The sequence below is a fragment of the Platichthys flesus genome, chromosome 10 (genome assembly GCF_949316205.1).
Source record: "Platichthys flesus chromosome 10, fPlaFle2.1, whole genome shotgun sequence".
Classification (NCBI taxonomy): domain Eukaryota; kingdom Metazoa; phylum Chordata; class Actinopteri; order Pleuronectiformes; family Pleuronectidae; genus Platichthys; species Platichthys flesus.
Genome location: NC_084954.1, coordinates 24,465,950 through 24,483,994, shown reverse-complemented (window position 1 = coordinate 24,483,994; position 18,045 = coordinate 24,465,950). Strand labels below are relative to the sequence as shown.

Below are 18,045 nucleotides of genomic sequence, written 5' to 3'. Positions count from 1 at the left end.
ATTGTGGAGGTTTTAAGGTGAATTCTACACTGGGTCAATAAAACTGAGGGAATGGCCTGGCAGAGTTTGACAAGTGTGCAAAACTGCTCTGATGACTCACTGCCTTGTGAAGCGATTATGCATGAATCTGCACGGGGTCACAATGAGCATCAACTGGATTCCAAATAGAATCAGAAGCATTTGTCAAAAACTGAAACGTGTTTTCACTCAACATCTCCTGGGAGACCTGGTGAGAAAGCAGAGTCCGCTTTTGGACCCAATGTAAGTGGTTCAGGGATGTATTGCTTAAAAAGGCTTAAAAGCCAATCACTAGTCAGGGCAGGAGCAAATAAAGCCTTGTATAATTTGTGTTGGCAGATGGGGGCGTGGTGGGAATGTTGTATACTAGAATCTGACATGCGGAAAGCAAAGAGAGGCCCACCGCGAAGGTGGTGACTGTGACCGAGAGGCTCCAACGCTGCTCTCACGCAGAGGGCCATGCTGACTCTGGTTTCTCTTCATAACGCACAAGTCTTTCGCCTTTTACTAAAGACTTCCGTGGAGAGGAACAAACATGAGTTGAATCTATTTTTGGCAGGCTTTGCTGTTTTGCTGAGCCTTATGAAATTGTGAAAAGTCAAAGAGCTGTCTAGGTCAGCAATCAGGTGTCCACAAAGGAGAGCTTGGGCGGAGGTGATGAGCAGCCATTGTTATGCACACCTACAAACGGGGTACCACAGCAAGGGAGATTTGTGCCAAGAGGTTAGCTTGGACATCCAACACTTGTGGATTATCGCTTCTCGGCCTTTTGGCTAAGATCAAGTGTAGTATCTGTTCTTATCAGTTTAATATCTGATATGTCCTCTATATGAGGACTACATATTAAGCAGATTTTTGGCAAGAGGAGCAGAAATTTGGAGCTTGCTCCCTTCTCTACACGCAAACATAGCATTACAGTGCCGCTGGGAACGGTGCACTCTGTTCTTACCTTGTAGAAAAGCAATCACTCAAACAATTGTGGAGGTTTCAAGGTGAATTCTACACTGGGTCAATGAAACTGAGGGAATGGCCTGGCAGAGTTTGACAAGTGTGCAAAACTGCTCTGATGACTCACTGCCTTGTGAAGCGATTATGCATGAATCTGCACGGGGTCACAATGAGCATCAACTGGATTCCAAATAGAATCAGAAGCATTTGTCAAAAACTGAAACGTGTTTTCACTCAACATCTCCTGGGAGACTTGGTGAGAAAGCAGAGTCCGCTTTTGGACCCAATGTAAGTGGTTCAGGGATGTATTGCTTAAAAAGGCTTAAAAGCCAATCACTAGTCAGGGCAGGAGCAAATAAAGCCTTGTATAATTTGTGTTGGCAGATGGGGGCGTGGTGGGAATGTTGTATACTAGAATCTAACATGCGGAAAGCAAAGAGAGGCCCACCGCGAAGGTGGTGACTGTGACCGAGAGGCTCCACCGCTGCTCTCGAGCAGAGGGCCATGCTGACTCTGGTTTCTCTTCATAATGCACAAGTCTTTCGCCTTTTACTAAAGACTTCCGTGGAGAGGAACAAACATGAGTTGAATCTATTTTTGGCAGGCTTTGCTGTATGGCTGAGCCTTATGAAATTGTGAAAAGTCAAAGAGCTGTCTAGGTCAGCAATCAGGTGTCCACAAAGGAGAGCTTGGGCGGAGGTGATGAGCAGCCATTGTTATGCACACCTACAAACGGGGTACCACAGCAAGGGAGATTTGTGCCAAGAGGTTAGCTTGGACATCCAACACTTGTGGATTATCGCTTCTTGGCCTTTTGGCTAAGATCAAGTGTAGTATCTGTTCTTATCAGTTTAATATCTGATATGTCCTCTATATGAGGACTACATATTAAGCAGATTTTTGGCAAGAGGAGCAGAAATTTGGAGCTTGCTCCCTTCTCTCCACGCATCGACCTAGCATTGCAGTGCCGCTGGGAACGGTGCACTCTGTTCTTACCTTGTAGAAAAGCAAACACTCAAACAATTGTGGAGGTTTCAAGGTGAATTCTACACTGGGTCAATGAAACTGAGGGAATGGCCTGGCAGAGTTTGACAAGTGTGCAAAACTGCTCTTATGACTCACTGCCTTGTGAAGTGATTATGCATGACTCTGCACGGGGTCACAATGAGCATCAACTGGATTCCAAATAGAATCAGAAGCATTTGTCAAAAACTGAAACGTGTTTTCACTCAACATCTCCTGGGAGACTTGGTGAGAAAGCAGAGTCCGCTTTTGGACCCAATGTAAGTGGTTCAGGGATGTATCGCTTAAAAAGGCTTAAAAGCCAATCACTAGTCAGGGCAGGAGCAAATAAAGCCTTTTATAATTTGTGTTGGCAGATGGGGGCGTGGTGGGAATGTTGTATACTAGAATCTGACATGCGGAAAGCAAAGAGAGGCCCACCGCGAAGGTGGTGACTGTGACCGAGAGGCTCAACCGCTGCTCTCGAGCAGAGGGCCATGCTGAATCTGGTTTCTCTTCATAACGCACAAGTCTTTCGCCTTTTACTAAAGATTTATGGGAGAGGAACAAACATGAGTTGAATCTATTTTTGGCAGGCTTTGCTGTATGGCTGAGCCTTATGAAATTGTGAAAAGTCAAAGAGCTGTCTAGGTCAGCAATCAGGTGTCCACAAAGGAGAGCTTGGGCGGAGGTGATGAGCAGCCATTGTTATGCACACCTACAAACGGGGTACCACAGCAAGGGAGATTTGTGCCAAGAGGTTAGCTGGACATCCAACACTTGTGGATTATCGCTTCTCGGCCTTTTGGCTAAGATCAAGTGTAGTATCTGTTCTTATCAGTTTAATATCTGATATGTCCTCTATATGAGGACTACATATTAAGCAGATTTTTGGCAAGAGAAGCAGAAATTTGGAGTTTGCTCCCTTCTCTCCACGCATCGACCTAGTATTTCAGTGCCGCTGGGAACGGTGCACTCTGTTCTTACCTTGTAGAAAAGCAAACACTCAAACAATTGTGGAGGTTTCAAGGTGAATTCTACACTGGGTCAATGAAACTGAGGGAATGGCCTGGCAGAGTTTGACAAGTGTGTAAAACTGCTCTGATGACTCACTGCCTTGTAAAGCGATCATGCATGACTCTGCACGGGGTCACAATGAGCATCAACTAGATTCCAAATAGAATCAGAAGCGTTTGTCAAAAACTGAAACATGTTTTCACTCAACATCTCCTGGGAGACTTGGTGAGAAAGCAGAGTCCGCTTTTGGACCCAATGTAAGTGGTTCAGGGATGTATTGCTTAAAAAGGCTTAAAAGCCAATCACTAGTCAGGGCAGGAGCAAATAAAGCCTTGTATAATTTGTGTTGGCAGATGGGGGCGTGGTGGGAATGTTGTATACTAGAATCTGACATGCGGAAAGCAAAGAGAGGCCCACCGCGAAGGTGGTGACTGTGACCGAGAGGCTCCACCGCTGCTCTCGAGCAGAGGGCCATGCTGACTCTGGTTTCTCTTCATAATGCACAAGTCTTTCGCCTTTTACTAAAGACTTCCGTGGAGAGGAACAAACATGAGTTGAATCTATTTTTGGCAGGCTTTGCTGTATGGCTGAGCCTTATGAAATTGTGAAAAGTCAAAGAGCTGTCTAGGTCAGCAATCAGGTGTCCACAAAGGAGAGCTTGGGCGGAGGTGATGAGCAGCCATTGTTATGCACACCTACAAACGGGGTACCACAGCAAGGGAGATTTGTGCCAAGAGGTTAGCTTGGACATCCAACACTTGTAGATTATCGCTTCTCGGCCTTTTGGCTAAGATCAAGTGTAGTATCTGTTCTTATCAGTTTAATATCTGATATGTCCTCTATATGAGGACTACATATTAAGCAGATTTTTGGCAAGAGGAGCAGAAATTTGGAGCTTGCTCCCTTCTCTCCACGCATCGACCTAGCATTGCAGTGCCGCTGGGAACGGTGCACTCTGTTCTTACCTTGTAGAAAAGCAAACACTCAAACAATTGTGGAGGTTTCAAGGTGAATTCTACACTGGGTCAATGAAACTGAGGGAATGGCCTGGCAGAGTTTGACAAGTGTGCAAAACTGCTCTTATGACTCACTGCCTTGTGAAGTGATTATGCATGACTCTGCACGGGGTCACAATGAGCATCAACTGGATTCCAAATAGAATCAGAAGCATTTGTCAAAAACTGAAACGTGTTTTCACTCAACATCTCCTGGGAGACTTGGTGAGAAAGCAGAGTCCGCTTTTGGACCCAATGTAAGTGGTTCAGGGATGTATCGCTTAAAAAGGCTTAAAAGCCAATCACTAGTCAGGGCAGGAGCAAATAAATCCTTGTATAATTTGTGTTGGCAGATGGGGGCGTGGTGGGAATGTTGTATACTAGAATCTGACATGCGGAAAGCAAAGAGAGGCCCACCGCGAAGGTGGTGACTGTGACCGAGAGGCTCCACCGCTGCTCTCGAGCAGAGGGCCATGCTGACTCTGGTTTCTCTTCATAACGCACAAGTCTTTCGCCTTTTACTAAAGACTTCCGTGGAGAGGAACAAACATGAGTTGAATCTATTTTTGGCAGGCTTTGCTGTATGGCTGAGCCTTATGAAATTGTGAAAAGTCAAAGAGCTGTCTAGGTCAGCAATCAGGTGTCCACAAAGGAGAGCTTGGGCGGAGGTGATGAGCAGCCATTGTAATGCACACCTACAAACGGTGTACCACAGCAAGGGAGATTTGTGCCAAGAGGTTGGCTTTGACATCCAACACTTGTGGATTATCGCTTCTCGGCCTTTTGGCTAAGATCAAGTGTAGTATCTGTTCTTATCAGTTTAATATCTGATATGTCCTCTATATGAGGACTACATATTAAGCAGATTTTTGGCAAGAGGAGCAGAAATTTGGAGCTTGCTCCCTTCTCTCCACGCATCGACCTAGCATTGCAGTGTCGCTGGGAACGGTGCACTCTGTTCTTACCTTGTAGAAAAGCAAACACTCAAACAATTGTGGAGGTTTCAAGGTGAATTCTACACTTGGTCAATGAAACTGAGGGAATGGCCTGGCAGAGTTTGACAAGTGTGCAAAACTGCTCTTATGACTCACTGCCTTGTGAAGTGATTATGCATGACTCTGCACGGGGTCACAATGAGCATCAACTGGATTCCAAATAGAATCAGAAGCATTTGTCAAAAACTGAAACGTGTTTTCACTCAACATCTCCTGGGAGACTTGGTGAGAAAGCAGAGTCCGCTTTTGGACCCAATGTAAGTGGTTCAGGGATGTATCGCTTAAAAAGGCTTAAAAGCCAATCACTAGTCAGGGCAGGAGCAAATAAAGCCTTGTATAATTTGTGTTGGCAGATGGGGGCGTGGTGGACTGTTGTATACTAGAATCTGACATGCGGAAAGCAAAGAGAAACCCCACCGCGAAGGTGGTGACTGTGACCGAGAGGCTCCAACGCTGCTCTCAAGCAGAGGGCGATGCTGACTCTGGTTTCTCTTCATAACGCACAAGTCTTTCGCCTTTTACTAAAGACTTCCGTGGAGAGGAACAAACATGAGTTGAATCTATTTTTGGCAGGCTTTGCTGTATGGCTGAGCCTTATGAAATTGTGAAAAGTCAAAGAGCTGTCTAGGTCAGCAATCAGGTGTCCACAAAGGAGAGCTTGGGCGGAGGTCATGAGCCATTGTTACGCACACCTACAAACGGGGTACCACAGCAAGGGAGATTTGTGCCAAGAGGTTGGCGTGGACATCCAACACTTGTGGATTATCGCTTCTCGGCCTTTTGGCTAAGATCAAGTGTAGTATCTGTTCTTATCAGTTTAATATCTGATATGTCCTCTATATGAGGACTACATATTAAGCAGATTTTTGGCAAGAGGAGCAGAAATTTGGAGCTTGCTCCCTTCTCTCCACGCATCGACCTAGCATTGCAGTGCCGCTGGGAACGGTGCACTCTGTTCTTACCTTGTAGAAAAGCAAACACTCAAACAATTGTGGAGGTTTCAAGGTGAATTCTACACTGGGTCAATGAAACTGAGGGAATGGCCTGGCAGAGTTTGACAAGTGTGCAAAACTGCTCTGATGACTCACTGCCTTGTGAAGCGATTATGCATGAATCTGCACGGGGTCACAATGAGCATCAACTGGATTCCAAATAGAATCAGAAGCATTTGTCAAAAACTGAAACGTGTTTTCACTCAACATCTCCTGGGAGACTTGGTGAGAAAGCAGAGTCCGCTTTTGGACCCAATGTAAGTGGTTCAGGGATGTATTGCTTAAAAAGGCTTAAAAGCCAATCACTAGTCAGGGCAGGAGCAAATAAAGCCTTGTATAATTTGTGTTGGCAGATGGGGGCGTGGTGGGAATGTTGTATACTAGAATCTGACATGCGGAAAGCAAAGAGAGGCCCACCGCGAAGGTGGTGACTGTGACCGAGAGGCTCCACCGCTGCTCTCGAGCAGAGGGCCATGCTGACTCTGGTTTCTCTTCATAACGCACAAGTCTTTCGCCTTTTACTAAAGACTTCCGTGGAGAGGAACAAACGTGAGTTGAATCTATTTTTGGCAGGCTTTGCTGTATGGCTGAGCCTTATGAAATTGTGAAAAGTCAAAGAGCTGTCTAGGTCAGCAATCAGGTGTCCACAAAGGAGAGCTTGGGCGGAGGTGATGAGCAGCCATTGTTATGCACACCTACAAACGGGGTACCACAGCAAGGGAGATTTGTGCCAAGAGGTTAGCTTGGACATCCAACACTTGTGGATTATCGCTTCTCGGCCTTTTGGCTAAGATCAAGTGTAGTATCTGTTCTTATCAGTTTAATATCTGATATGTCCTCTATATGAGGACTATATATTAAGCAGATTTTTGGCAAGAGGAGCAGAAATTTGGAGCTTGCTCCCTTCTCTCCACGCATCGACCTAGCATTGCAGTGCCGCTGGGAACGGTGCACTCTGTTCTTACCTTGTAGAAAAGCAAACACTCAAACAATTGTGGAGGTTTCAAGGTGAATTCTACACTGGGTCAATGAAACTGAGGGAATGGCCTGGCAGAGTTTGACAAGTGTGCAAAACTGCTCTGATGACTCACTGCCTTGTGAAGCGATTATGCATGAATCTGCACGGGGTCACAATGAGCATCAACTGGATTCCAAATAGAATCAGAAGCATTTGTCAAAAACTGAAACGTGTTTTCACTCAACATCTCCTGGGAGACTTGGTGAGAAAGCAGAGTCCGCTTTTGGACCCAATGTAAGTGGTTCAGGGATGTATTGCTTAAAAAGGCTTAAAAGCCAATCACTAGTCAGGGCAGGAGCAAATAAAGCCTTGTATAATTTGTGTTGGCAGATGGGGGCGTGGTGGGAATGTTGTATACTAGAATCTGACATGCGGAAAGCAAAGAGAGGCCCACCGCGAAGGTGGTGACTGTGACCGAGAGGCTCCACCGCTGCTCTCGAGCAGAGGGCCATGCTGACTCTGGTTTCTCTTCATAACGCACAAGTCTTTCGCCTTTTACTAAAGACTTCCGTGGAGAGGAACAAACGTGAGTTGAATCTATTTTTGGCAGGCTTTGCTGTATGGCTGAGCCTTATGAAATTGTGAAAAGTCAAAGAGCTGTCTAGGTCAGCAATCAGGTGTCCACAAAGGAGAGCTTGGGCGGAGGTGATGAGCAGCCATTGTTATGCACACCTACAAACGGGGTACCACAGCAAGGGAGATTTGTGCCAAGAGGTTAGCTTGGACATCCAACACTTGTGGATTATCGCTTCTCGGCCTTTTGGCTAAGATCAAGTGTAGTATCTGTTCTTATCAGTTTAATATCTGATATGTCCTCTATATGAGGACTATATATTAAGCAGATTTTTGGCAAGAGGAGCAGAAATTTGGAGCTTGCTCCCTTCTCTCCACGCATCGACCTAGCATTACAGTGCCGCTGGGAACGGTGCACTCTGTTCTTACCTTGTAGAAAAGCAATCACTCAAACAATTGTGGAGGTTTCAAGGTGAATTCTACACTGGGTCAATGAAACTGAGGGAATGGCCTGGCAGAGTTTGACAAGTGTGCAAAACTGCTCTGATGACTCACTGCCTTGTGAAGCGATTATGCATGAATCTGCACGGGGTCACAATGAGCATCAACTGGATTCCAAATAGAATCAGAAGCATTTGTCAAAAACTGAAACATGTTTTCACTCAACATCTCCTGGGAGACTTGGTGAGAAAGCAGAGTCCGCTTTTGGACCCAATGTAAGTGGTTCAGGGATGTATTGCTTAAAAAGGCTTAAAAGCCAATCACTAGTCAGGGCAGGAGCAAATAAAGCCTTGTATAATTTGTGTTGGCAGATGGGGGCGTGGTGGGAATGTTGTATACTAGAATCTGACATGCGGAAAGCAAAGAGAGGCCCACCGCGAAGGTGGTGACTGTGACCGAGAGGCTCCACCGCTGCTCTCGAGCAGAGGGCCATGCTGACTCTGGTTTCTCTTCATAACGCACAAGTCTTTCGCCTTTTACTAAAGACTTCCGTGGAGAGGAACAAACATGAGTTGAATCTATTTTTGGCAGGCTTTGCTGTATGGCTGAGCCTTATGAAATTGTGAAAAGTCAAAGAGCTGTCTAGGTCAGCAATCAGGTGTCCACAAAGGAGAGCTTGGGCGGAGGTGATGAGCAGCCATTGTTATGCACACCTACAAACGGGGTACCACAGCAAGGGAGATTTGTGCCAAGAGGTTGGCTTGGACATCCAACACTTGTGGATTATCGCTTCTCGGCCTTTTGGCTAAGATCAAGTGTAGGATCTGTTCTTATCAGTTTAATATCTGATATGTCCTCTATATGAGGACTACATATTAAGCAGATTTTTGGCAAGAGGAGCAGAAATTTGGAGCTTGCTCCCTTCTCTCCGAGCATTGGCCTAGCATTGCAGTGCCGCTGGGCACGGTGCTCTCTGTTCTTACCTTGTAGAAAAGCAAACACTCAAACAATTGTGGAGGTTTTAAGGTGAATTCTACACTGGGTCAATAAAACTGAGGGAATGGCCTGGCAGAGTTTGACAAGTGTGCAAAACTGCTCTGATGACTCACTGCCTTGTGAAGCGATTATGCATGAATCTGCACGGGGTCACAATGAGCATCAACTGGATTCCAAATAGAATCAGAAGCATTTGTCAAAAACTGAAACGTGTTTTCACTCAACATCTCCTGGGAGACCTGGTGAGAAAGCAGAGTCCGCTTTTGGACCCAATGTAAGTGGTTCAGGGATGTATTGCTTAAAAAGGCTTAAAAGCCAATCACTAGTCAGGGCAGGAGCAAATAAAGCCTTGTATAATTTGTGTTGGCAGATGGGGGCGTGGTGGGAATGTTGTATACTAGAATCTGACATGCGGAAAGCAAAGAGAGGCCCACCGCGAAGGTGGTGACTGTGACGAGAGGCTCCACCGCTGCTCTCGAGCAGAGGGCCTTGCTGACTCTGGTTTCTCTTCATAACGCACAAGTCTTTCGCCTTTTACTAAAGACTTCCGTGGAGAGGAACAAACATGAGTTGAATCTATTTTTGGCAGGCTTTGCTGTATGGCTGAGCCTTATGAAATTGTGAAAAGTCAAAGAGCTGTCTAGGTCAGCAATCAGGTGTCCACAAAGGAGAGCTTGGGCGGAGGTGATGAGCAGCCATTGTTATGCACACCTACAAACGGGGTACCACAGCAAGGGAGATTTGTGCCAAGAGGTTGGCTTGGACATCCAACACTTGTGGATTATCGCTTCTCAGCCTTTTGGCTAAGATCAAGTGTAGTATCTGTTCTTATCAGTTTAATATCTGATATGTCCTCTATATGAGGACTACATATTAAGCAGATTTTTGGCAAGAGGAGCAGAAATTTGGAGCTTGCTCCCTTCTCTCCACGCATCGACCTAGCATTGCAGTGTCGCTGGGAACGGTGCACTCTGTTCTTACCTTGTAGAAAAGCAAACACTCAAACAATTGTGGAGGTTTCAAGGTGAATTCTACACTTGGTCAATGAAACTGAGGGAATGGCCTGGCAGAGTTTGACAAGTGTGCAAAACTGCTCTTATGACTCACTGCCTTGTGAAGTGATTATGCATGACTCTGCACGGGGTCACAATGAGCATCAACTGGATTCCAAATAGAATCAGAAGCATTTGTCAAAAACTGAAACGTGTTTTCACTCAACATCTCCTGGGAGACTTGGTGAGAAAGCAGAGTCCGCTTTTGGACCCAATGTAAGTGGTTCAGGGATGTATCGCTTAAAAAGGCTTAAAAGCCAATCACTAGTCAGGGCAGGAGCAAATAAAGCCTTGTATAATTTGTGTTGGCAGATGGGGGCGTGGTGGACTGTTGTATACTAGAATCTGACATGCGGAAAGCAAAGAGAAACCCCACCGCGAAGGTGGTGACTGTGACCGAGAGGCTCCAACGCTGCTCTCAAGCAGAGGGCGATGCTGACTCTGGTTTCTCTTCATAACGCACAAGTCTTTCGCCTTTTACTAAAGACTTCCGTGGAGAGGAACAAACATGAGTTGAATCTATTTTTGGCAGGCTTTGCTGTATGGCTGAGCCTTATGAAATTGTGAAAAGTCAAAGAGCTGTCTAGGTCAGCAATCAGGTGTCCACAAAGGAGAGCTTGGGCGGAGGTCATGAGCCATTGTTACGCACACCTACAAACGGGGTACCACAGCAAGGGAGATTTGTGCCAAGAGGTTGGCGTGGACATCCAACACTTGTGGATTATCGCTTCTCGGCCTTTTGGCTAAGATCAAGTGTAGTATCTGTTCTTATCAGTTTAATATCTGATATGTCCTCTATATGAGGACTACATATTAAGCAGATTTTTGGCAAGAGGAGCAGAAATTTGGAGCTTGCTCCCTTCTCTCCACGCATCGACCTAGCATTGCAGTGCCGCTGGGAACGGTGCACTCTGTTCTTACCTTGTAGAAAAGCAAACACTCAAACAATTGTGGAGGTTTCAAGGTGAATTCTACACTGGGTCAATGAAACTGAGGGAATGGCCTGGCAGAGTTTGACAAGTGTGCAAAACTGCTCTGATGACTCACTGCCTTGTGAAGCGATTATGCATGAATCTGCACGGGGTCACAATGAGCATCAACTGGATTCCAAATAGAATCAGAAGCATTTGTCAAAAACTGAAACGTGTTTTCACTCAACATCTCCTGGGAGACTTGGTGAGAAAGCAGAGTCCGCTTTTGGACCCAATGTAAGTGGTTCAGGGATGTATTGCTTAAAAAGGCTTAAAAGCCAATCACTAGTCAGGGCAGGAGCAAATAAAGCCTTGTATAATTTGTGTTGGCAGATGGGGGCGTGGTGGGAATGTTGTATACTAGAATCTGACATGCGGAAAGCAAAGAGAGGCCCACCGCGAAGGTGGTGACTGTGACCGAGAGGCTCCACCGCTGCTCTCGAGCAGAGGGCCATGCTGACTCTGGTTTCTCTTCATAACGCACAAGTCTTTCGCCTTTTACTAAAGACTTCCGTGGAGAGGAACAAACGTGAGTTGAATCTATTTTTGGCAGGCTTTGCTGTATGGCTGAGCCTTATGAAATTGTGAAAAGTCAAAGAGCTGTCTAGGTCAGCAATCAGGTGTCCACAAAGGAGAGCTTGGGCGGAGGTGATGAGCAGCCATTGTTATGCACACCTACAAACGGGGTACCACAGCAAGGGAGATTTGTGCCAAGAGGTTAGCTTGGACATCCAACACTTGTGGATTATCGCTTCTCGGCCTTTTGGCTAAGATCAAGTGTAGTATCTGTTCTTATCAGTTTAATATCTGATATGTCCTCTATATGAGGACTATATATTAAGCAGATTTTTGGCAAGAGGAGCAGAAATTTGGAGCTTGCTCCCTTCTCTCCACGCATCGACCTAGCATTGCAGTGCCGCTGGGAACGGTGCACTCTGTTCTTACCTTGTAGAAAAGCAAACACTCAAACAATTGTGGAGGTTTCAAGGTGAATTCTACACTGGGTCAATGAAACTGAGGGAATGGCCTGGCAGAGTTTGACAAGTGTGCAAAACTGCTCTGATGACTCACTGCCTTGTGAAGCGATTATGCATGAATCTGCACGGGGTCACAATGAGCATCAACTGGATTCCAAATAGAATCAGAAGCATTTGTCAAAAACTGAAACGTGTTTTCACTCAACATCTCCTGGGAGACTTGGTGAGAAAGCAGAGTCCGCTTTTGGACCCAATGTAAGTGGTTCAGGGATGTATTGCTTAAAAAGGCTTAAAAGCCAATCACTAGTCAGGGCAGGAGCAAATAAAGCCTTGTATAATTTGTGTTGGCAGATGGGGGCGTGGTGGGAATGTTGTATACTAGAATCTGACATGCGGAAAGCAAAGAGAGGCCCACCGCGAAGGTGGTGACTGTGACCGAGAGGCTCCACCGCTGCTCTCGAGCAGAGGGCCATGCTGACTCTGGTTTCTCTTCATAACGCACAAGTCTTTCGCCTTTTACTAAAGACTTCCGTGGAGAGGAACAAACGTGAGTTGAATCTATTTTTGGCAGGCTTTGCTGTATGGCTGAGCCTTATGAAATTGTGAAAAGTCAAAGAGCTGTCTAGGTCAGCAATCAGGTGTCCACAAAGGAGAGCTTGGGCGGAGGTGATGAGCAGCCATTGTTATGCACACCTACAAACGGGGTACCACAGCAAGGGAGATTTGTGCCAAGAGGTTAGCTTGGACATCCAACACTTGTGGATTATCGCTTCTCGGCCTTTTGGCTAAGATCAAGTGTAGTATCTGTTCTTATCAGTTTAATATCTGATATGTCCTCTATATGAGGACTATATATTAAGCAGATTTTTGGCAAGAGGAGCAGAAATTTGGAGCTTGCTCCCTTCTCTCCACGCATCGACCTAGCATTACAGTGCCGCTGGGAACGGTGCACTCTGTTCTTACCTTGTAGAAAAGCAATCACTCAAACAATTGTGGAGGTTTCAAGGTGAATTCTACACTGGGTCAATGAAACTGAGGGAATGGCCTGGCAGAGTTTGACAAGTGTGCAAAACTGCTCTGATGACTCACTGCCTTGTGAAGCGATTATGCATGAATCTGCACGGGGTCACAATGAGCATCAACTGGATTCCAAATAGAATCAGAAGCATTTGTCAAAAACTGAAACATGTTTTCACTCAACATCTCCTGGGAGACTTGGTGAGAAAGCAGAGTCCGCTTTTGGACCCAATGTAAGTGGTTCAGGGATGTATTGCTTAAAAAGGCTTAAAAGCCAATCACTAGTCAGGGCAGGAGCAAATAAAGCCTTGTATAATTTGTGTTGGCAGATGGGGGCGTGGTGGGAATGTTGTATACTAGAATCTGACATGCGGAAAGCAAAGAGAGGCCCACCGCGAAGGTGGTGACTGTGACCGAGAGGCTCCACCGCTGCTCTCGAGCAGAGGGCCATGCTGACTCTGGTTTCTCTTCATAACGCACAAGTCTTTCGCCTTTTACTAAAGACTTCCGTGGAGAGGAACAAACATGAGTTGAATCTATTTTTGGCAGGCTTTGCTGTATGGCTGAGCCTTATGAAATTGTGAAAAGTCAAAGAGCTGTCTAGGTCAGCAATCAGGTGTCCACAAAGGAGAGCTTGGGCGGAGGTGATGAGCAGCCATTGTTATGCACACCTACAAACGGGGTACCACAGCAAGGGAGATTTGTGCCAAGAGGTTGGCTTGGACATCCAACACTTGTGGATTATCGCTTCTCGGCCTTTTGGCTAAGATCAAGTGTAGGATCTGTTCTTATCAGTTTAATATCTGATATGTCCTCTATATGAGGACTACATATTAAGCAGATTTTTGGCAAGAGGAGCAGAAATTTGGAGCTTGCTCCCTTCTCTCCGAGCATTGGCCTAGCATTGCAGTGCCGCTGGGCACGGTGCTCTCTGTTCTTACCTTGTAGAAAAGCAAACACTCAAACAATTGTGGAGGTTTTAAGGTGAATTCTACACTGGGTCAATAAAACTGAGGGAATGGCCTGGCAGAGTTTGACAAGTGTGCAAAACTGCTCTGATGACTCACTGCCTTGTGAAGCGATTATGCATGAATCTGCACGGGGTCACAATGAGCATCAACTGGATTCCAAATAGAATCAGAAGCATTTGTCAAAAACTGAAACGTGTTTTCACTCAACATCTCCTGGGAGACCTGGTGAGAAAGCAGAGTCCGCTTTTGGACCCAATGTAAGTGGTTCAGGGATGTATTGCTTAAAAAGGCTTAAAAGCCAATCACTAGTCAGGGCAGGAGCAAATAAAGCCTTGTATAATTTGTGTTGGCAGATGGGGGCGTGGTGGGAATGTTGTATACTAGAATCTGACATGCGGAAAGCAAAGAGAGGCCCACCGCGAAGGTGGTGACTGTGACGAGAGGCTCCACCGCTGCTCTCGAGCAGAGGGCCTTGCTGACTCTGGTTTCTCTTCATAACGCACAAGTCTTTCGCCTTTTACTAAAGACTTCCGTGGAGAGGAACAAACATGAGTTGAATCTATTTTTGGCAGGCTTTGCTGTATGGCTGAGCCTTATGAAATTGTGAAAAGTCAAAGAGCTGTCTAGGTCAGCAATCAGGTGTCCACAAAGGAGAGCTTGGGCGGAGGTGATGAGCAGCCATTGTTATGCACACCTACAAACGGGGTACCACAGCAAGGGAGATTTGTGCCAAGAGGTTGGCTTGGACATCCAACACTTGTGGATTATCGCTTCTCAGCCTTTTGGCTAAGATCAAGTGTAGTATCTGTTCTTATCAGTTTAATATCTGATATGTCCTCTATATGAGGACTACATATTAAGCAGATTTTTGGCAAGAGGAGCAGAAATTTGGAGCTTGCTCCCTTCTCTCCACGCATCGACCTAGCATTGCAGTGCCGCTGGGAACGGTGCACTCTGTTCTTACCTTGTAGAAAAGCAAACACTCAAACAATTGTGGAGGTTTCAAGGTGAATTCTACACTGGGTCAATGAAACTGAGGGAATGGCCTGGCAGAGTTTGACAAGTGTGCAAAACTGCTCTTATGACTCACTGCCTTGTGAAGTGATTATGCATGACTCTGCACGGGGTCACAATGAGCATCAACTGGATTCCAAATAGAATCAGAAGCATTTGTCAAAAACTGAAACGTGTTTTCACTCAACATCTCCTGGGAGACTTGGTGAGAAAGCAGAGTCCGCTTTTGGACCCAATGTAAGTGGTTCAGGGATGTATCGCTTAAAAAGGCTTAAAAGCCAATCACTAGTCAGGGCAGGAGCAAATAAAGCCTTGTATAATTTGTGTTGGCAGATGGGGGCGTGGTGGGAATGTTGTATACTAGAATCTGACATGCGGAAAGCAAAGAGAGGCCCACCGCGAAGGTGGTGACTGTGACCGAGAGGCTCCACCGCTGCTCTCGAGCAGAGGGCCATGCTGACTCTGGTTTCTCTTCATAACGCACAAGTCTTTCGCCTTTTACTAAAGACTTCCGTGGAGAGGAACAAACATGAGTTGAATCTATTTTTGGCAGGCTTTGCTGTATGGCTGAGCCTTATGAAATTGTGAAAAGTCAAAGAGCTGTCTAGGTCAGCAATCAGGTGTCCACAAAGGAGAGCTTGGGCGGAGGTGATGAGCAGCCATTGTTATGCACACCTACAAACGGGGTACCACAGCAAGGGAGATTTGTGCCAAGAGGTTAGCTTGGACATCCAACACTTGTGGATTATCGCTTCTCGGCCTTTTGGCTAAGATCAAGTGTAGTATCTGTTCTTATCAGTTTAATATCTGATATGTCCTCTATATGAGGACTACATATTAAGCAGATTTTTGGCAAGAGGAGCAGAAATTTGGAGCTTGCTCCCTTCTCTCCACGCATCGACCTAGCATTACAGTGCCGCTGGGAACGGTGCACTCTGTTCTTACCTTGTAGAAAAGCAATCACTCAAACAATTGTGGAGGTTTCAAGGTGAATTCTACACTGGGTCAATGAAACTGAGGGAATGGCCTGGCAGAGTTTGACAAGTGTGCAAAACTGCTCTGATGACTCACTGCCTTGTGAAGCGATTATGCATGAATCTGCACGGGGTCACAATGAGCATCAACTGGATTCCAAATAGAATCAGAAGCATTTGTCAAAAACTGAAACGTGTTTTCACTCAACATCTCCTGGGAGACTTGGTGAGAAAGCAGAGTCCGCTTTTGGACCCAATGTAAGTGGTTCAGGGATGTATTGCTTAAAAAGGCTTAAAAGCCAATCACTAGTCAGGGCAGGAGCAAATAAAGCCTTGTATAATTTGTGTTGGCAGATGGGGGCGTGGTGGGAATGTTGTATACTAGAATCTGACATGCGGAAAGCAAAGAGAGGCCCACCGCGAAGGTGGTGACTGTGACCGAGAGGCTCCACCGCTGCTCTCGAGCAGAGGGCCATGCTGACTCTGGTTTCTCTTCATAACGCACAAGTCTTTCGCCTTTTACTAAAGACTTCCGTGGAGAGGAACAAACATGAGTTGAATCTATTTTTGGCAGGCTTTGCTGTATGGCTGAGCCTTATGAAATTGTGAAAAGTCAAAGAGCTGTCTAGGTCAGCAATCAGGTGTCCACAAAGGAGAGCTTGGGCGGAGGTGATGAGCAGCCATTGTTATGCACACCTACAAACGGGGTACCACAGCAAGGGAGATTTGTGCCAAGAGGTTAGCTTGGACATCCAACACTTGTGGATTATCGCTTCTCGGCCTTTTGGCTAAGATCAAGTGTAGTATCTGTTCTTATCAGTTTAATATCTGATATGTCCTCTATATGAGGACTACATATTAAGCAGATTTTTGGCAAGAGGAGCAGAAATTTGGAGCTTGCTCCCTTCTCTCCACGCATCGACCTAGCATTGCAGTGCCGCTGGGAACGGTGCACTCTGTTCTTACCTTGTAGAAAAGCAAACACTCAAACAATTGTGGAGGTTTCAAGGTGAATTCTACACTGGGTCAATGAAACTGAGGGAATGGCCTGGCAGAGTTTGACAAGTGTGCAAAACTGCTCTTATGACTCACTGCCTTGTGAAGCGATCATGCATGACTCTGCACGGGGTCACAATGAGCATCAACTGGATTCCAAATAGAATCAGAAGCATTTGTCAAAAACTGAAACGTGTTTTCACTCAACATCTCCTGGGAGACTTGGTGAGAAAGCAGAGTCCGCTTTTGGACCCAATGTAAGTGGTTCAGGGATGTATCGCTTAAAAAGGCTTAAAAGCCAATCACTAGTCAGGGCAGGAGCAAATAAAGCCTTTTATAATTTGTGTTGGCAGATGGGGGCGTGGTGGGAATGTTGTATACTAGAATCTGACATGCGGAAAGCAAAGAGAGGCCCACCGCGAAGGTGGTGACTGTGACCGAGAGGCTCAACCGCTGCTCTCGAGCAGAGGGCCATGCTGAATCTGGTTTCTCTTCATAACGCACAAGTCTTTCGCCTTTTACTAAAGATTTATGGGAGAGGAACAAACATGAGTTGAATCTATTTTTGGCAGGCTTTGCTGTATGGCTGAGCCTTATGAAATTGTGAAAAGTCAAAGAGCTGTCTAGGTCAGCAATCAGGTGTCCACAAAGGAGAGCTTGGGCGGAGGTGATGAGCAGCCATTGTTATGCACACCTACAAACGGGGTACCACAGCAAGGGAGATTTGTGCCAAGAGGTTAGCTTGGACATCCAACACTTGTGGATTATCGCTTCTCGGCCTTTTGGCTAAGATCAAGTGTAGTATCTGTTCTTATCAGTTTAATATCTGATATGTCCTCTATATGAGGACTACATATTAAGCAGATTTTTGGCAAGAGGAGCAGAAATTTGGAGCTTGCTCCCTTCTCTCCACGCATCGACCTAGCATTGCAGTGCCGCTGGGAACGGTGCACTCTGTTCTTACCTTGTAGAAAAGCAAACACTCAAACAATTGTGGAGGTTTCAAGGTGAATTCTACACTGGATCAATGAAACTGAGGGAATGGCCTGGCAGAGTTTGACAAGTGTGCAAAACTGCTCTTATGACTCACTGCCTTGTGAAGCGATCATGCATGACTCTGCACGGGGTCACAATGAGC

The 18,045-nt window shown here is 45.9% G+C and overlaps 36 non-coding genes across 36 annotated transcripts; all 36 read left to right on the top strand.

Annotated features, from left to right (window-relative positions):
* Positions 1-481: 481 nt before the first annotated feature.
* Positions 482-597, top strand: LOC133963725 (U5 spliceosomal RNA). The gene has a single exon (XR_009923211.1). It is a non-coding gene; the product is annotated as a U5 spliceosomal RNA (small nuclear RNA).
* A 174-nt stretch (positions 598-771) lies between these two features.
* LOC133962981 (U2 spliceosomal RNA) lies at positions 772-961 on the top strand. Its single transcript, XR_009922541.1, has one exon. It is a non-coding gene; the product is annotated as a U2 spliceosomal RNA (small nuclear RNA).
* A 513-nt stretch (positions 962-1,474) lies between these two features.
* Positions 1,475-1,587, top strand: LOC133963756 (U5 spliceosomal RNA). The gene has a single exon (XR_009923240.1). It is a non-coding gene; the product is annotated as a U5 spliceosomal RNA (small nuclear RNA).
* A 177-nt stretch (positions 1,588-1,764) lies between these two features.
* Positions 1,765-1,956, top strand: LOC133962587 (U2 spliceosomal RNA). The gene has a single exon (XR_009922171.1). It is a non-coding gene; the product is annotated as a U2 spliceosomal RNA (small nuclear RNA).
* A 513-nt stretch (positions 1,957-2,469) lies between these two features.
* Positions 2,470-2,581, top strand: LOC133963884 (U5 spliceosomal RNA). The gene has a single exon (XR_009923364.1). It is a non-coding gene; the product is annotated as a U5 spliceosomal RNA (small nuclear RNA).
* Positions 2,582-2,757: 176 nt separating this feature from the next.
* LOC133962939 (U2 spliceosomal RNA) lies at positions 2,758-2,949 on the top strand. The gene has a single exon (XR_009922503.1). It is a non-coding gene; the product is annotated as a U2 spliceosomal RNA (small nuclear RNA).
* Positions 2,950-3,462: 513 nt separating this feature from the next.
* LOC133963755 (U5 spliceosomal RNA) lies at positions 3,463-3,575 on the top strand. Its single transcript, XR_009923239.1, has one exon. It is a non-coding gene; the product is annotated as a U5 spliceosomal RNA (small nuclear RNA).
* A 177-nt stretch (positions 3,576-3,752) lies between these two features.
* On the top strand, positions 3,753-3,944 carry LOC133964225 (U2 spliceosomal RNA). Its single transcript, XR_009923691.1, has one exon. It is a non-coding gene; the product is annotated as a U2 spliceosomal RNA (small nuclear RNA).
* A 513-nt stretch (positions 3,945-4,457) lies between these two features.
* Positions 4,458-4,570, top strand: LOC133963454 (U5 spliceosomal RNA). Its single transcript, XR_009922955.1, has one exon. It is a non-coding gene; the product is annotated as a U5 spliceosomal RNA (small nuclear RNA).
* A 177-nt stretch (positions 4,571-4,747) lies between these two features.
* On the top strand, positions 4,748-4,939 carry LOC133962589 (U2 spliceosomal RNA). Its single transcript, XR_009922172.1, has one exon. It is a non-coding gene; the product is annotated as a U2 spliceosomal RNA (small nuclear RNA).
* Positions 4,940-5,452: 513 nt separating this feature from the next.
* On the top strand, positions 5,453-5,565 carry LOC133963453 (U5 spliceosomal RNA). Its single transcript, XR_009922954.1, has one exon. It is a non-coding gene; the product is annotated as a U5 spliceosomal RNA (small nuclear RNA).
* A 174-nt stretch (positions 5,566-5,739) lies between these two features.
* LOC133964224 (U2 spliceosomal RNA) lies at positions 5,740-5,931 on the top strand. The gene has a single exon (XR_009923690.1). It is a non-coding gene; the product is annotated as a U2 spliceosomal RNA (small nuclear RNA).
* Positions 5,932-6,444: 513 nt separating this feature from the next.
* Positions 6,445-6,557, top strand: LOC133963639 (U5 spliceosomal RNA). The gene has a single exon (XR_009923132.1). It is a non-coding gene; the product is annotated as a U5 spliceosomal RNA (small nuclear RNA).
* Positions 6,558-6,734: 177 nt separating this feature from the next.
* LOC133964109 (U2 spliceosomal RNA) lies at positions 6,735-6,926 on the top strand. Its single transcript, XR_009923579.1, has one exon. It is a non-coding gene; the product is annotated as a U2 spliceosomal RNA (small nuclear RNA).
* A 513-nt stretch (positions 6,927-7,439) lies between these two features.
* LOC133963638 (U5 spliceosomal RNA) lies at positions 7,440-7,552 on the top strand. Its single transcript, XR_009923131.1, has one exon. It is a non-coding gene; the product is annotated as a U5 spliceosomal RNA (small nuclear RNA).
* A 177-nt stretch (positions 7,553-7,729) lies between these two features.
* Positions 7,730-7,921, top strand: LOC133962585 (U2 spliceosomal RNA). Its single transcript, XR_009922169.1, has one exon. It is a non-coding gene; the product is annotated as a U2 spliceosomal RNA (small nuclear RNA).
* A 513-nt stretch (positions 7,922-8,434) lies between these two features.
* LOC133963452 (U5 spliceosomal RNA) lies at positions 8,435-8,547 on the top strand. Its single transcript, XR_009922953.1, has one exon. It is a non-coding gene; the product is annotated as a U5 spliceosomal RNA (small nuclear RNA).
* Positions 8,548-8,724: 177 nt separating this feature from the next.
* LOC133962921 (U2 spliceosomal RNA) lies at positions 8,725-8,916 on the top strand. Its single transcript, XR_009922485.1, has one exon. It is a non-coding gene; the product is annotated as a U2 spliceosomal RNA (small nuclear RNA).
* Positions 8,917-9,428: 512 nt separating this feature from the next.
* On the top strand, positions 9,429-9,541 carry LOC133963451 (U5 spliceosomal RNA). The gene has a single exon (XR_009922952.1). It is a non-coding gene; the product is annotated as a U5 spliceosomal RNA (small nuclear RNA).
* Positions 9,542-9,718: 177 nt separating this feature from the next.
* Positions 9,719-9,910, top strand: LOC133962667 (U2 spliceosomal RNA). The gene has a single exon (XR_009922246.1). It is a non-coding gene; the product is annotated as a U2 spliceosomal RNA (small nuclear RNA).
* Positions 9,911-10,423: 513 nt separating this feature from the next.
* On the top strand, positions 10,424-10,536 carry LOC133963450 (U5 spliceosomal RNA). Its single transcript, XR_009922951.1, has one exon. It is a non-coding gene; the product is annotated as a U5 spliceosomal RNA (small nuclear RNA).
* A 174-nt stretch (positions 10,537-10,710) lies between these two features.
* LOC133964223 (U2 spliceosomal RNA) lies at positions 10,711-10,902 on the top strand. The gene has a single exon (XR_009923689.1). It is a non-coding gene; the product is annotated as a U2 spliceosomal RNA (small nuclear RNA).
* Positions 10,903-11,415: 513 nt separating this feature from the next.
* On the top strand, positions 11,416-11,528 carry LOC133963637 (U5 spliceosomal RNA). Its single transcript, XR_009923130.1, has one exon. It is a non-coding gene; the product is annotated as a U5 spliceosomal RNA (small nuclear RNA).
* A 177-nt stretch (positions 11,529-11,705) lies between these two features.
* Positions 11,706-11,897, top strand: LOC133964107 (U2 spliceosomal RNA). The gene has a single exon (XR_009923578.1). It is a non-coding gene; the product is annotated as a U2 spliceosomal RNA (small nuclear RNA).
* Positions 11,898-12,410: 513 nt separating this feature from the next.
* LOC133963636 (U5 spliceosomal RNA) lies at positions 12,411-12,523 on the top strand. Its single transcript, XR_009923129.1, has one exon. It is a non-coding gene; the product is annotated as a U5 spliceosomal RNA (small nuclear RNA).
* A 177-nt stretch (positions 12,524-12,700) lies between these two features.
* Positions 12,701-12,892, top strand: LOC133962584 (U2 spliceosomal RNA). The gene has a single exon (XR_009922168.1). It is a non-coding gene; the product is annotated as a U2 spliceosomal RNA (small nuclear RNA).
* Positions 12,893-13,405: 513 nt separating this feature from the next.
* On the top strand, positions 13,406-13,518 carry LOC133963449 (U5 spliceosomal RNA). The gene has a single exon (XR_009922950.1). It is a non-coding gene; the product is annotated as a U5 spliceosomal RNA (small nuclear RNA).
* A 177-nt stretch (positions 13,519-13,695) lies between these two features.
* On the top strand, positions 13,696-13,887 carry LOC133962920 (U2 spliceosomal RNA). The gene has a single exon (XR_009922484.1). It is a non-coding gene; the product is annotated as a U2 spliceosomal RNA (small nuclear RNA).
* Positions 13,888-14,399: 512 nt separating this feature from the next.
* Positions 14,400-14,512, top strand: LOC133963446 (U5 spliceosomal RNA). Its single transcript, XR_009922948.1, has one exon. It is a non-coding gene; the product is annotated as a U5 spliceosomal RNA (small nuclear RNA).
* A 177-nt stretch (positions 14,513-14,689) lies between these two features.
* LOC133962624 (U2 spliceosomal RNA) lies at positions 14,690-14,881 on the top strand. The gene has a single exon (XR_009922205.1). It is a non-coding gene; the product is annotated as a U2 spliceosomal RNA (small nuclear RNA).
* Positions 14,882-15,394: 513 nt separating this feature from the next.
* LOC133963445 (U5 spliceosomal RNA) lies at positions 15,395-15,507 on the top strand. The gene has a single exon (XR_009922947.1). It is a non-coding gene; the product is annotated as a U5 spliceosomal RNA (small nuclear RNA).
* Positions 15,508-15,684: 177 nt separating this feature from the next.
* LOC133962618 (U2 spliceosomal RNA) lies at positions 15,685-15,876 on the top strand. Its single transcript, XR_009922200.1, has one exon. It is a non-coding gene; the product is annotated as a U2 spliceosomal RNA (small nuclear RNA).
* A 513-nt stretch (positions 15,877-16,389) lies between these two features.
* On the top strand, positions 16,390-16,502 carry LOC133963444 (U5 spliceosomal RNA). The gene has a single exon (XR_009922946.1). It is a non-coding gene; the product is annotated as a U5 spliceosomal RNA (small nuclear RNA).
* Positions 16,503-16,679: 177 nt separating this feature from the next.
* Positions 16,680-16,871, top strand: LOC133964222 (U2 spliceosomal RNA). The gene has a single exon (XR_009923688.1). It is a non-coding gene; the product is annotated as a U2 spliceosomal RNA (small nuclear RNA).
* A 513-nt stretch (positions 16,872-17,384) lies between these two features.
* Positions 17,385-17,496, top strand: LOC133963883 (U5 spliceosomal RNA). Its single transcript, XR_009923363.1, has one exon. It is a non-coding gene; the product is annotated as a U5 spliceosomal RNA (small nuclear RNA).
* A 177-nt stretch (positions 17,497-17,673) lies between these two features.
* Positions 17,674-17,865, top strand: LOC133964221 (U2 spliceosomal RNA). Its single transcript, XR_009923687.1, has one exon. It is a non-coding gene; the product is annotated as a U2 spliceosomal RNA (small nuclear RNA).
* Positions 17,866-18,045: the final 180 nt, after the last annotated feature.